At 45.3% G+C, this 12,386-nt stretch overlaps 1 pseudogene; it reads left to right on the plus strand.

Moving 5' to 3' along the window:
- The first annotated feature begins 11,709 nt into the window (after positions 1 to 11,709).
- On the plus strand, positions 11,710 to 11,826 carry LOC136650315 (5S ribosomal RNA; annotated as a pseudogene).
- The last annotated feature ends 560 nt before the right edge of the window (positions 11,827 to 12,386 follow it).

The raw sequence follows: 12,386 nt of genomic DNA on the forward strand, positions 1-12,386 counted from the left end.
AAGATACAGAGGAAGGAACAGGAATAGGATCCTGGCACATGCCAGTGCCAGGATCCATCCTCTGCCTCTCCATTGCACCTTCTGTGAACCCCCTCCCTGCCCAGAGACTCCCCAGTCTTCCCCCTCCTTGCCCCAGGGACTCCACCCCCCACCCATTGCCCACCTCTTGCAACAGCTTACCTGCCTTAGCGCAGTCACCCTCTGCAGTAGCATGCCAGGGCTACAAGGCTCGCTGTGGACACCCAAGAGTCATACTTTCACACACAGGCAAGTCTGTAGGATCAGTGAACTATGATGATCATTATCAACCCTGTCATATCTGGAAGGCATATAAGAGAGTAGCGAAGCAATATGAGGATCAGATTAGCAGGATATGAAGAACCCATGGCATCCCCAAAAGCAGTTGGACCACTTTTTAAACACAAATAATAAAAGACCACACAAGATAAAGCACTGTACTGTAGGTGGTATGAATACATTTTTTTCCCATATTTCACAACATGATTGCTATTAAACTGTACTTCAGTGGGGGAGCTGGTGTAAAAGCAAGGCCTTGGAGAAAACAAACAAAAGAACCATTACCCTTTCTCTTATTTTAGGAGGAGATGGGCAGCACGATCCTAAGCTGCAGCCTCTGTGCCAGTGGTGGGTCTTGCAAACATGCCGTAAAACACATTTGCGCCACCCATCAAACAAGCACACTGGCAGGAAGGCCTGTGCCACCCCATCAACATCTCAGATCAACCCCAGGTGCCGGCAGAGCATAGGTAAGTGCCGAGCAGTGTGGGTGTGTAGGGAGGGTGGCAGGAGGGTGTGAGGAGGCATTTTGGGACAGGGGAGAGGACGGAACAGGGGGGACAGGTCTGGGAGAAGGAGTCTCCTTCACAGAATCCTAACCCCAGTGTCAGGCTTGGAAGCCCAAACCAGGGCTGCTCGACAGTGGCAGAGCTCCCATTAGAATTGATGGTGCAAATGCCCCAGGCACGAGCCTCTAGGACCTCGCGGAAGCCTCTCTGAGGCTCCCAACGGGGTCAGAAACTGTGCTTCTGGTTTCCCAGAAGCATAGTTTATAGCTTCGGGGAAGCATCAGGAAGCTCCCCCGATGCAGGCTCAGGTCACGCAAGGCTCTGTGAGCCTCAGGTGGGGGGGGGTGAAATTTCCACACAGGGGGGTGGCAACAGCCCGAGGAGGGGCGCTATCATGGACTTTTGCCCTGGGACATAAGGCTGGGGAGGTCAGCCGCTGCTGCTTGAGACGGCTGGTGTAGATTTGAGTAGTGATTTAGCAGATTTGAGTAGCAGACTAGGGGTAAGATAATGAATGTCCCCTTCCCCCAAGGAAATCTCTAATCTGCTTGGATCCAGTACAGGATGCAGCATTGGTCGTTTGGAGCCAGTGCTCATGTGCTGGATAGGATTGGACCCTTAATATTACTGGGCATGCTTTTAGGACATATAAAATAAGCACACAGGGGAAATGTATGGTGTGTGCAGTGGCTTATGATACAATTCAGTGGGGTGGCATTAAGAAGGAGAGAGGTGAGGTTAAAGGTGCAGCAGTAGACAACATTTATTGTCAGCATAATAACAGGATCACTGAATTATCAATTACTCATAGAAATAAACTCTACACATAAGCACATACAACACTTACAGAAAGGAGGAAAAAAAACAGAGGCAGTAAGTGCACTGTGAATTTGACTGTACACAGAACACAGACTTGGGTTTGCAGGTCAGTGGTCAGGTCTGCAGAAAACCAAGGTTTTTCTGATATCTGCTAAGGTGGCAATAGAGTGAACGGGAGAAGCTAGGGTTGGCAATCCTTTGTGTCACAAATGACTTTGTTCTAACCAAGTCAGGAAGTCCCTAGGCTTTTGTTTTACAGGTTCAAATTAAGTATGTAAGCAAGGCACAAACCCCATCTTGGAACCTCCCCCCCCCAAAAAAAACTAAAGAAAGGCAGGCCAGCCAGATAGAGGGATGGGATCTAAAAAATACCCAATGTTTTGGCCTTCTTTGAGGCCTTCGGGATCTAAGACTTGTGCAATTCAAATGACTTGTGCAATGTGACTAGCCTGAGTCGTCCCAGCACCACATCTGTGTGTAAACAAATGTGTCATGAATCAATAAAAAGAACATGAGCGCTATCTAGTATCTGGGTTTCAAGGAATCACTCGTCTGGAGGAGAGAAATCTCTCCTTCAGTTGTTCAGTCCAGGGGTGTGTGTGTGTGTGTTTGTTTATCTTACTTCATTCCTTTTATTGCATCTATAGTAACTTTAAAACAATGGGGGAGGGGGACTTCTGAAAAAATGATTGTAATAAGAACCAGAAAACACTATTTGTTTCACAGTATGAACAAATCAAACTAAGCAATAAATGACCTTTTTATTGTACTAAGAAACTGTGAAGATAATGTAATGATGAGTTTGATAATGGAGCAGTTGCAGTAATTTTGCTCTGAAGTGTATTATTCACCAAACGTTCTATTCACCCCATTACACAGTTATATGATTTTCTCCACCTTAATAGGTATAAATACTTAAAATATTTTTATAGGTTGTGAATAACTACAGGCTTGATATTCTGATGTCAGTACAGGCATCGTAGGGTGTACGCAGATGTGTATCAGGAGTTCACACTCTACCAGGGATGCCAGCTATCTGTGATAACCCAGAAAGGTACTTTTCAAATTCAGACTTGCATGCTAACTCTAGATTTTCTTAACTCTGTGTACAGGTTCACTTCCTTCTCCAGCAACTTGCAGAGAGCCCAGGCAGCCTCCAGATAAGCTGGGGTGGGAGGGAAGGGCAAGTTAGGGTGGGGTAGAAAGAAGAACAGGGTGGGAAAGGGGCAAGGGGGAAGAAGGAAATAGAGCCTGAATTTTTTTTTGGAACAGCCACCGCAGTTGATGGCAGTATTGGTGGCCCACTGCTACAGCCAGCTACACATGGAAGTACAGGTAAGCTGATGCGGGTGGTGGGAGGAACCACAAGGGGAGGGGAAGGAACAGGGGAGTGTCTGGGTGGGGAAGGAGAGGGCAGGGAGGGGGTGGATCCCACTTGCTCAAGGATCCTATTCCTGTTTCTTTTCCTCTTCCCTCTCTCACTCTCCGTTCTGTGCCAGCATGCACAATAAGATCTATTTGGGCAGCTGATGCTTGCTCCAGGGTAAGAGAACACAATGTTTGCTTACTTCAGGAATGACTTCAATACTTCCCCCTTCCCCACCATAGGATGCAGCATACGATCCATTGGTGTGGCTGCATTGGTGGGAGGGATTTAGTTAAGATTGAGCTAGAAAGAGTTGCCAAGGAAGATTCAGTTGGTGCCCTATAGAGTCACTGGCTTTATACAATTCAGCTAACCACTACACCACACTATAGCCTCAGATGGTCCTGTTGTGTTAGACATAGTTCTCTGAAAATGTTGGTTGAATGTGTGACACGGAGAGAATGCGTGCACAAGGATGAGCTAATAGTCTCTCAAAAGCATCTGCTTTTGAATTGCTTGATTCTGAGCAATATTGTTGGCGAAAGCTCTCCAGGATCTCAGACAGAAGTCTTCTTTATATGAGATTGTTTGATCAGAGTCTCCAGAGATTGAACCCATAACACTACACAGCCAAAGCATATGTTCTGCCTATCAGGTGTTCATTCCAGTTACGATACTGGAGCCAGACTGTCAAAGGGAGGTGTTCCAAAGCCAAGTCCTCCCTGGAAATGCTTCATTGTACCTGGCTACCTGATTATCTGATGAAGCCAACAGGAACATACCATTGCCATCCAGAAATTTCTTGGATGCACAAATTAACACCAGAAACTCCTACTAGAGCTGTTCTAGTTAATGATGACATTAACACACTGGCACAAGCAACTTAACAATCTTAGCATGCATATTAGTTGTGATATACAGGACTTTCTAATAGATGGAAATGGGAGAAAATGTGTCATGGAAAACTTAAGTAATAGTTGCTGTGTGGCTTTTAGAGCAATAGAATTCTGTAATTGGATCAGTGGGCCAATCTACACACGTATATGGAATAAGGTAGTAAATTTTAGGATTTGAGGTAAAGTCATTTCAAGAGGACTTTGTAATGCGATTATGTTTTTGAGTGACTATTCTTTCATGTTAAAAAAAAAAAAACTTATTGCATATAGTAAACTAGGAAGGATTAGCATAGGCCACTCCTTAATGTGCTAGCTGACTTTGTACAAGGAGTAGTTTTTTTTGCAAGTCAAAAATATAACTCCAGTTTAGAATAATGTGCAAAATAGTTCTTTTAAGGGCCCAATCCTATCCAATTTTCCAGCACCAGTGTAGCCACAATGCAGCCCCAAGGTAAGGTAACAAATGTTCCCATTCCTTAAGGAGGCCTCTGTGATTGCCTCTCCACCACAGGATGTAGTGCATGCCCCATTGGCATGGTTGCATCAGCACTGCAAAATTGGGTAGGATTGGGCCCTAAGTCCTGTACCCAAACCAATGCTGTGCTAACATCACAAGAACTAGTGTTTAGGCATCTTGAACACTACACATAGCATACCACAGATGGTGAGAGGACCGTATATGTGGTGGCAAGGAAGAGGAGTCCCACTGACGGTAAGTCGGTGAGGTGGGCAGAATAGGGTGGATGGAATAAGGTGGGGTAGGAGGGTCAGGACTCCTGATTTTGGGGGGTTGAGGGCATGTCAGAGGTGGGGGGTGGCACTCGAGCAACTTGCCCCAGATGGTATCCCCTCTAGAGCCCGCTAAAGACGTCCAAGGAGACCTAATGGGGCTTATGGAGGTGTAAAGGAAAACTGGCATCCTGTTTTAGTGCAATTGTGTGCTGAGCAAGGAAAAAGATAGAATTAGGCTGCCAGTTATCCAAAAATGTTTGGTCAGAATGAGGCATGACAAGAGATGTAACAAGCTGTTAGCATTGAATAAACATGTACAGATCAAATCATATGTAGTACAATTAGGAAAAAAAATGTGTCGAAGTATAGATTTTTCTCCCTGTGTACAAAAGAGGAATTAAAAATAGACTGAAAGAAACTTTGGGGCTTTCTGAATTATAATATAAAAATTAGAAATTCATGTTTAAAAAGTAGTAGTTCAATGTGAAATGAAAGAAATTGAGATAGAGAATTGAATGCTCACTAATAGAGTGATTGGATTCAGAAAAAATCCTAGGCACATTCAAGATGGCGGACAAGCCAAGCATATCATGATGGTGGAGCAACCCATTTTAAAGTTACCTAATGGAGCTCCTTCATTTTCTCCTACCCTTAGAGAAAGGGTAGGAGTTTCAGCAGGGTGAGAAAACCTGGCTGAAACTTTATTTTTCAGAGCATTTTTACTTCATAGAGTAGGTGGTGAATAGGCATAAAGCAGGGGTCAGGGAACTTTTTTACCTCTTACCCCCCAAAAAATTTATAAACGCAGACGTTACCCCCTTGATTTGAAAGTAAGGAAATCATACATCCAATAACATTTTGAATTCAAATACTGTATTTAAAATTACTTTGAAAGCTTCAACTTACTTGAAAACTTCACACAGCGCACCAGCGCACCAGCCCGCACCACACAGTCAGCCAGAGTCAGCCAGAGTCAGCCAGATCGCCCGCCCGCCCGGGGGGAGGGACGGGAGACACCGCACAGCACTGCCCGCCCGCCCGCCCGGGGGAGGGATGATCGCAAGGCCGACCTGCCAAGGGGGTCCCCAGGCTCCCCTGCCTCTCCAGGGGGAGGCGGCGCCGGCACTGCCCTCGCCTCCCGCAACACCTTTCTTGCCCGGGGGAGGCGGTGAGCCTCGCTCTGCCCTTCCCCAGGGAGGGAAGGCTTCCAACACACAGCGCACCAGCCCGCTGCCGGCCCCCTGGAGCGGGTGGAGAGCGGGTGCGCTGACTCCCTCCGCTACCTCCCCGCCCGGCGCCCGCACACAGTTAGGTAAGGCAACCTTACCTATCGCTTCTTCGTCTGACACTCCTCGCAGGCAGACTGAAGATGGCGGCTCTGGATCAGGTGGTACCCGCTCTCTCTACAGCGCTTGCGCCATACACGTAAACGCTGGAGCAGTCCACTGAGAGAGCGGGGGGGGAGCAGAGCAGAGAAGGAGGATGCGGTGACACTGACACACACTGACACTGGCCGTCCGTGCTATAATGGACCGTAATAACTGCTGCTATGCCGATAGTTCCGCCATTGGCCAGCGCAACCTCCTCATTACCCCCAGATTTTCACTTTTACCCCATTTGGGGTAATTTACCCCTGTTCCCCGACCACTGGCATAAAGAGTGTCTTAGATAGAGAACAAAGGGCATTTCTTTTCATGTGAATCAACACATCAGATCTAAGCTTTTGATGTCACAAAGGGGAAAACAGTAGGAGTTTTAATTGGAATCAATCCTGGGTTAGTAGTTCAGGTAACCCAACCCCTTGAGGCAATTTCATAGTGAGGTCACCAGGTTAGATTCTGTCCCACGTGCATTAAAGTAAAAAAACAGCTGCCAATGGTGCTTCTTCAGTTTCATAGCATTATATGGGGGGAAAAATAATCTCTGCCATGGACTTTTGCAGCCCTATCCTGTGGGTGCTGGCAGAACATCCCCCCCCCCAAAAAAAAAAAAATTGCTGCAAGGCAGCGTCTAACAGTGTGAGACTTCCTGCGCATGTCACTGGACCTGCAGAGCTGTGGAGGCAAGTAAGATAGCATGGAAGATGGGAGGAGGCAGGGGCTGGGCAGACTGGGCATAGGGAGGGAGCAAAATTAGGCAAGGAGAGGGGGTGTAACGGGGCAGGAGGGGATGGATCCCTTTTCTGCAGTCTCCCTGCTCCATTCTCTTTTCAGATTTGTGCTAGGGAAATTGCAGCACAGTTCGAAGGAGAGCCAGTGGTAAACCTTTCCCTAATGAAGACACCCAGTCCACACACACACACACACACACACACCACTTGTGTAAGGCTGCTGACCCAGAAGCAGTAGTTAGGATATGGCATGCACTGCCACCACCGATCCAACCTCCCTCCTGGGCCTGGTACTTTCCCCATTCCGCCCTCCCCACCCAAAAATGACCTCTCTCCACCTGCAGAATGCCCTCCCAACCACCCTCTCCCACCCCCTCCATGCCTTCTGACACAAACCTATATCCTCTGGCTGGTGCAGGGGCTGGATTCGGCCCTGGCGATCCGGCACAGGTCTCTGCCAGCTGAAGTGCCAGTTGGGATTGGGTTATTAATTAATTCAACGGGTTCATGCATGTATTCTGTTAGCTCTGCAAGAACTGGGCTCTGCCCCACACAGAACTGAGGAATAAGGTGGGGAGGTTTTTTTTTTTGGGGGGGGGGAGTTGTTTTGTTCCATCTGACAAAGATATCCGGACAAAGGTCTAAAAATGGAAGTACAACCCACGAACAAAGCTTCTTTGTGGAAATACTGTTTCTTCTATTGTTTTTAAGTCATAGAAATTTAAGATGTAATAAAACATGAATACCAGTTTGGAAGTATTGGTTGCTCCTAGCAACGATGAAAATGTATTATGCCTCATTTTTTATCTCCATCCAGTAACTGAGTAAAAGAGTAACAAATGCTTGCTGAACCCATATACAGAACTGACCTCTTTTTCCCCTTCTCAGGAACAATAAAGTATCATTAAAATTGCTGCTCTAGGTAGATACTATTATGCATTGCATCTCAGAAATGTGCCCTCATGCCCCCTTTTGACATTATAAAGCTGCCTGCTTTAGCCTCGAGTGAGCCAAGTGTAAGCACAGTTTCCCAGAGGACAGTTCTGTTTGCATTTTGAAAGCCTTGCATAACTACTACCAAATTAATAAAATATTTTAGCATAATTCAGCATTTAAAAATGCAGATAACCTTAAGGCTATGTGGAAAGTATGGGGATTTCCAAGTTGAGAAAATACCAGAGAGCTGTTTTCACACTAAGGTAGCTTTGTCCTCCACTTCACTGAAAGTACTATTCTCGCTTTTGGGGATGCAATCACTTCCTCAATGTTGCTCTTTTATGCTATCATTGCAGCTGGATTATACATAGAAATACTCCTCATTAGGGCTACAATCCTATACATTGTAGAGGGAAGTGGGGTTTTTTTTTGTGAGGATTCAACGGCTGCCGTGACTGGTTTCCATGGCTCCCCAGGGAGCCACAGCTCACAGTTTTGGAATCACTGGCTTAAACAATAGAAGCCAATGCACTTTTTTAAAATCATGTTTCTAGCCCTCATGTTTACAGCAATACTTCTGAAATCATTTTTATAGACTTTTTTTTAATGATACAGTGCATGGAACTGTCACCAGAAGTAGCGTCCTTGTGTTACATTCTCCTCCATAATTTGTAGAATTGTTTATCTGATACGTTATTACGTGGTATAATTTTCCATCCCTGCTGCACCACGTTGCCTATTGCTGTGCAATGTGATGAAGTCACAATGTGAGTAATTGATCCTCTACTTTATGGAGGAGAACACAACACAAGAATGCAATTTTCAGAGTCAGGCATGTGTTGTGCATAATGGGTACTTTTATCTTCAGAACTGTAGAAGGCCTGACTGGGGATGTTAGAAGTCAGGAAGTGGAACAGATTGACTCACCATAGCTTTCTGCTACTTCACATTATTCTCCAGTATGGCTTACCTTATAGTACCTGATAAGGGGGAAAAAATGCAAATTAGACATACAAAATGTGACACTCTAGAAATTAAGGAGAAATTCTCATGAAGTAAATTGATGTAAACGTTTTTACTTGGGATTGTTCCAATTGCTGAGACCAAGTTATTTTCTTTGGTTTTACGACTCTTGCATGCTTCATCTTTGCACAGGTATACAAGAATAGTGCACCCCCTCCGCATTCTAGTCAGATTCACCATTCTGCTGAGCAGGACCCCAGGAATGTGGCTGGTTGCAACATAACAGCCCAAATTAGGTACACTTATTGATGTTGGCAACCTTCAGTCTCGAAAGACTATGGTATCACGCTCTGAATGGTGGTTCTGGAACAGCGCCTAGTGTGGCTGAAAAGGCCGATTCAGGAGTGACAATCCCTTCCACACTGGGAGTAATGCAGTCTGTCCCTGATGTGTCTCCCTGGCTATAGGCCTTCCTTCTTTGCCTCTTTGCCTCAGTCTGTTGGCCAAGTGTCTCTTCAAACTGGGAAAGGCCATGCTGCACAGTCTGCCTCCAAGCAGAACACTCAGAGGCCAAGGTTTTCCATCTGTTGAGGTTAATTCCTAAGGCTTTCAGATCCCTCTTGCAGATATCCTTGTAGCGCAGCTGTGGTCTGCCCATAGGGCGCTTTCCCTGCACAAGTTCTCCATAGAGGAGATTCTTTGGGATCCGACCATCGCCCATTCTCACGACATGACCAAGCCAACGCAGGCGTCTCTGTTTCAGCAGTGTATACACGCTGGGGATTCCAGCTCGTTCCAGGACTGTGTTGTTTGGAACTTTGTCCTGCCAGGTGATACCAAAGATGCATCTGAGGCAGTGCATGTGGAAAGCTTTCAGCTTCTTCTCCTATTGTGTGCGAAGAGTCCATGACTCGCTGCAGTACAGAAGTGTACTCAAGAAACAAGCTCTGTAGACCTGGATCTTGTTATGTTCCATCAGCTTCTTGTTGGACCAGACTTTCTTTGCGAGTCTGGAAAATGTGGTAGCTGCTTTGCCGATGCATCTGTTTAGCTTGGTATCGAGAGAAAGAGTGTCGGAGATCATTGAGCCAAGGTACACAAAGTCATGGACAACCTCCAGTTCATGCGCAGAGATTGTAATGCAGGGAGGTGAGTCCACATCCTGAACCATGACCTGTGTTTTCTTCAAGATGATTGTCAGTCCAAAGTCTTGGCAGGCCTTGCTAAAACTGTTCATGAGCTGCTGGAGATCTTTGGCAGAGTGGGCGGTGACAGCTGCATCGTCGGCGAAGAGGAAGTCACACAGACATTTCAGCAGGACTTTGGACTTTGTTCTCAGTCTGGAGAGGTTGAAGAGCTTTCCATCTGATCTGGTCCGGAGATAGATGCCTTCTGTTGCAGTTCCAAAGGCCTGCTTCAGCAGGACAGCGAAGAAAGTCCCAAACAAAGTCGGCATGAGAACACAGCCCTGCTTCACTCCGCTTATTATACTGGTAATAATCGGAAAAGTCTTCTGTTCCCACAAAATTCTGCCCTGGCACTACATGGTATAACACTTATGGTCACAGTTTCCATGTTGTTTACCAAGAGTTTATTTGACCATTAATGTTATCGTTGAATTTGTCAAGGTTCTTTTTATAACTATAGCTTTTGAACAACATGTTCCAAACTATCAAGGACTTCACGTTCTTTTCCTTTTTGAAGACAGATATTGAAGTCTTGACAAAAGAGAGGGAAAGGCACTACTGAAGATTTTAGTGTGAGAAATGAGATGTAGCAACTTCTTGGGGAAGTTGAAATGTGCTTGGCATGGCAGTTTTCTTACATTTTGTTGCTGCAGTGGGAATGTGGTTGGTTTTTAATGAATTGGGCCCATAAAAAGGGTTTCAGGACATTTAATCTTTATTCATTATGGTTGTCTTTTACTGTCAGAGGAGAAATGGGAATATGGTGGCAGCAACAAGACTGTAAGTTTTACTTTTCAGACAGTTTTTATTTGCAGGGATTCCTGTAAGCAGGAATTTCTGTTTCCATTCAGAACAAACTCCTTTTTCTACAGTATAATAAATGTACTTAGCAGGAACAGTACATTGGCTGGAACATAGACAAACACAAAGAAAAATGGGTACAGAAATTATGTTCAGCACTTGAAGGCAAAGGCAAAGGTAGAAGGGGTGCAACCCACCTCTGTTCCTTAGATATTATAGATCAAATCCTATATTCAGGAAACACTTGTACTGACTGGCCTGCTGAGGTATTCATTAGTGACTGCCATTCTGGGGAATTTTCTAAGGTACGTTGTGGGCTAACACATGGGACACAATTGAAAATGCTCCATTGTCCCTTCAAACCAGGCATGTTTGCCAACATATAACTCATATAACTGTCTGGATGCCCATTGCAAGGCGACACTGATAGTGTTAAGCAAGCTATCCATCTGGAATGTTTGTCTGCTATTACTGGTTATTACATTTCCATCTTGGCCATCATTAAACTCACAGTGGCATATATGGGGTTTCCATGTGTTCAGCCATCCAGGCACTCACCAGATCTATCCTGCTTAGTTGTTCCAACAAGATAGCAAAATCATGCTTTCTATAAGCTTCCAAGGAATCTCACGATTCCCCCAAAACACAGCGAAACTACTGTTATAGGGCAGTGGTTCTCCAACTGTGGGTTGGGACCAACTGGTGGGTCATGACCTGACTTTTTTGGAGGGTTGCCAAAGGGTGATGAAAAGATCAGTATTCTAACAGCTGAATTGCTGAAAACAGCAGCTATTCAAAAATCAGATACTGTAGCTGCTAAGTGCCCTGCAAGGACCTGAGCTCCTGCAGTTGCAAGCATGTGTAAATATAAGGAGATAAATGTTTGTGGGTCTGTCTTTCTTTCTGGTGGTTATTACTTATAAATAAATAAAACATTTATTTCTAGATCTCCTTTTTTAAAAAGTCTGGTAAACCTAGCTGGGTCCTGACAGAGTGTTGTTTTAAAAAGTGGGTCCTGGTGTTAAAAAGTTTGGAAACCACTGATTGTAGGGTATTAAAACTACTGAGCTTTATCCATATCTAGGAATCATATGGCTGCAACTGTTACCCTGCACATGCCCGATCTCGTCTGATCTCGGAAGCTAAGCAGGGTCAGGCCTGGCTAGTACTTGGATGGGAGACCGCCTGGGAATACTGGGTGCTGTAGGCTTATACCATAGTCTTTCGAGACTAAAGGTTGCCAACCATTTGTTTATATTAGCTGGGCCTAGCTTTGTTTAAGCTAGGCTTAAAAAAGTCCCAAGACATGTTCGGAGGCACGTGATAAATCACCTTGCTGTGGACTAGCAGGCGTAGATTTGGTAAATACCTAGCACCTGAGAACCCTATATATACAGTATACTACCTTGAATTCCAGGATGGAAGAAAGGTGACCTAGAGGTGTGATAAATATTCATTTAGATGGAGCTGAAGCTCCATCAGAATGTGATATGAAACACAGTGGTCTCTCCTGCCTCCTCCATATCCTCCCAAGTAATAAGGTTCATTTCAATAAGGGGAACAACATTCTTTGGGGTTAAACCCAGAAATAAGTTGAAATACTGAGGTTGTTTTTTTTTTGGGGGGGGGGGGAATGATACATAGAGAGGATTGGGTAGAGTGGGGGGATAGGGGTGACCCTGATGATTCTCTCTGTAAGGGTGATTCTACTGATAGTTAACCTAGCAATGCAAACAGTGGTTGGGATGGAGGCTCTTCACCCTGCCGCTT

Source organism: Tiliqua scincoides, chromosome 4, assembly GCF_035046505.1.
Source record: "Tiliqua scincoides isolate rTilSci1 chromosome 4, rTilSci1.hap2, whole genome shotgun sequence".
NCBI classification, from domain to species: Eukaryota; Metazoa; Chordata; class Lepidosauria; order Squamata; family Scincidae; genus Tiliqua; species Tiliqua scincoides.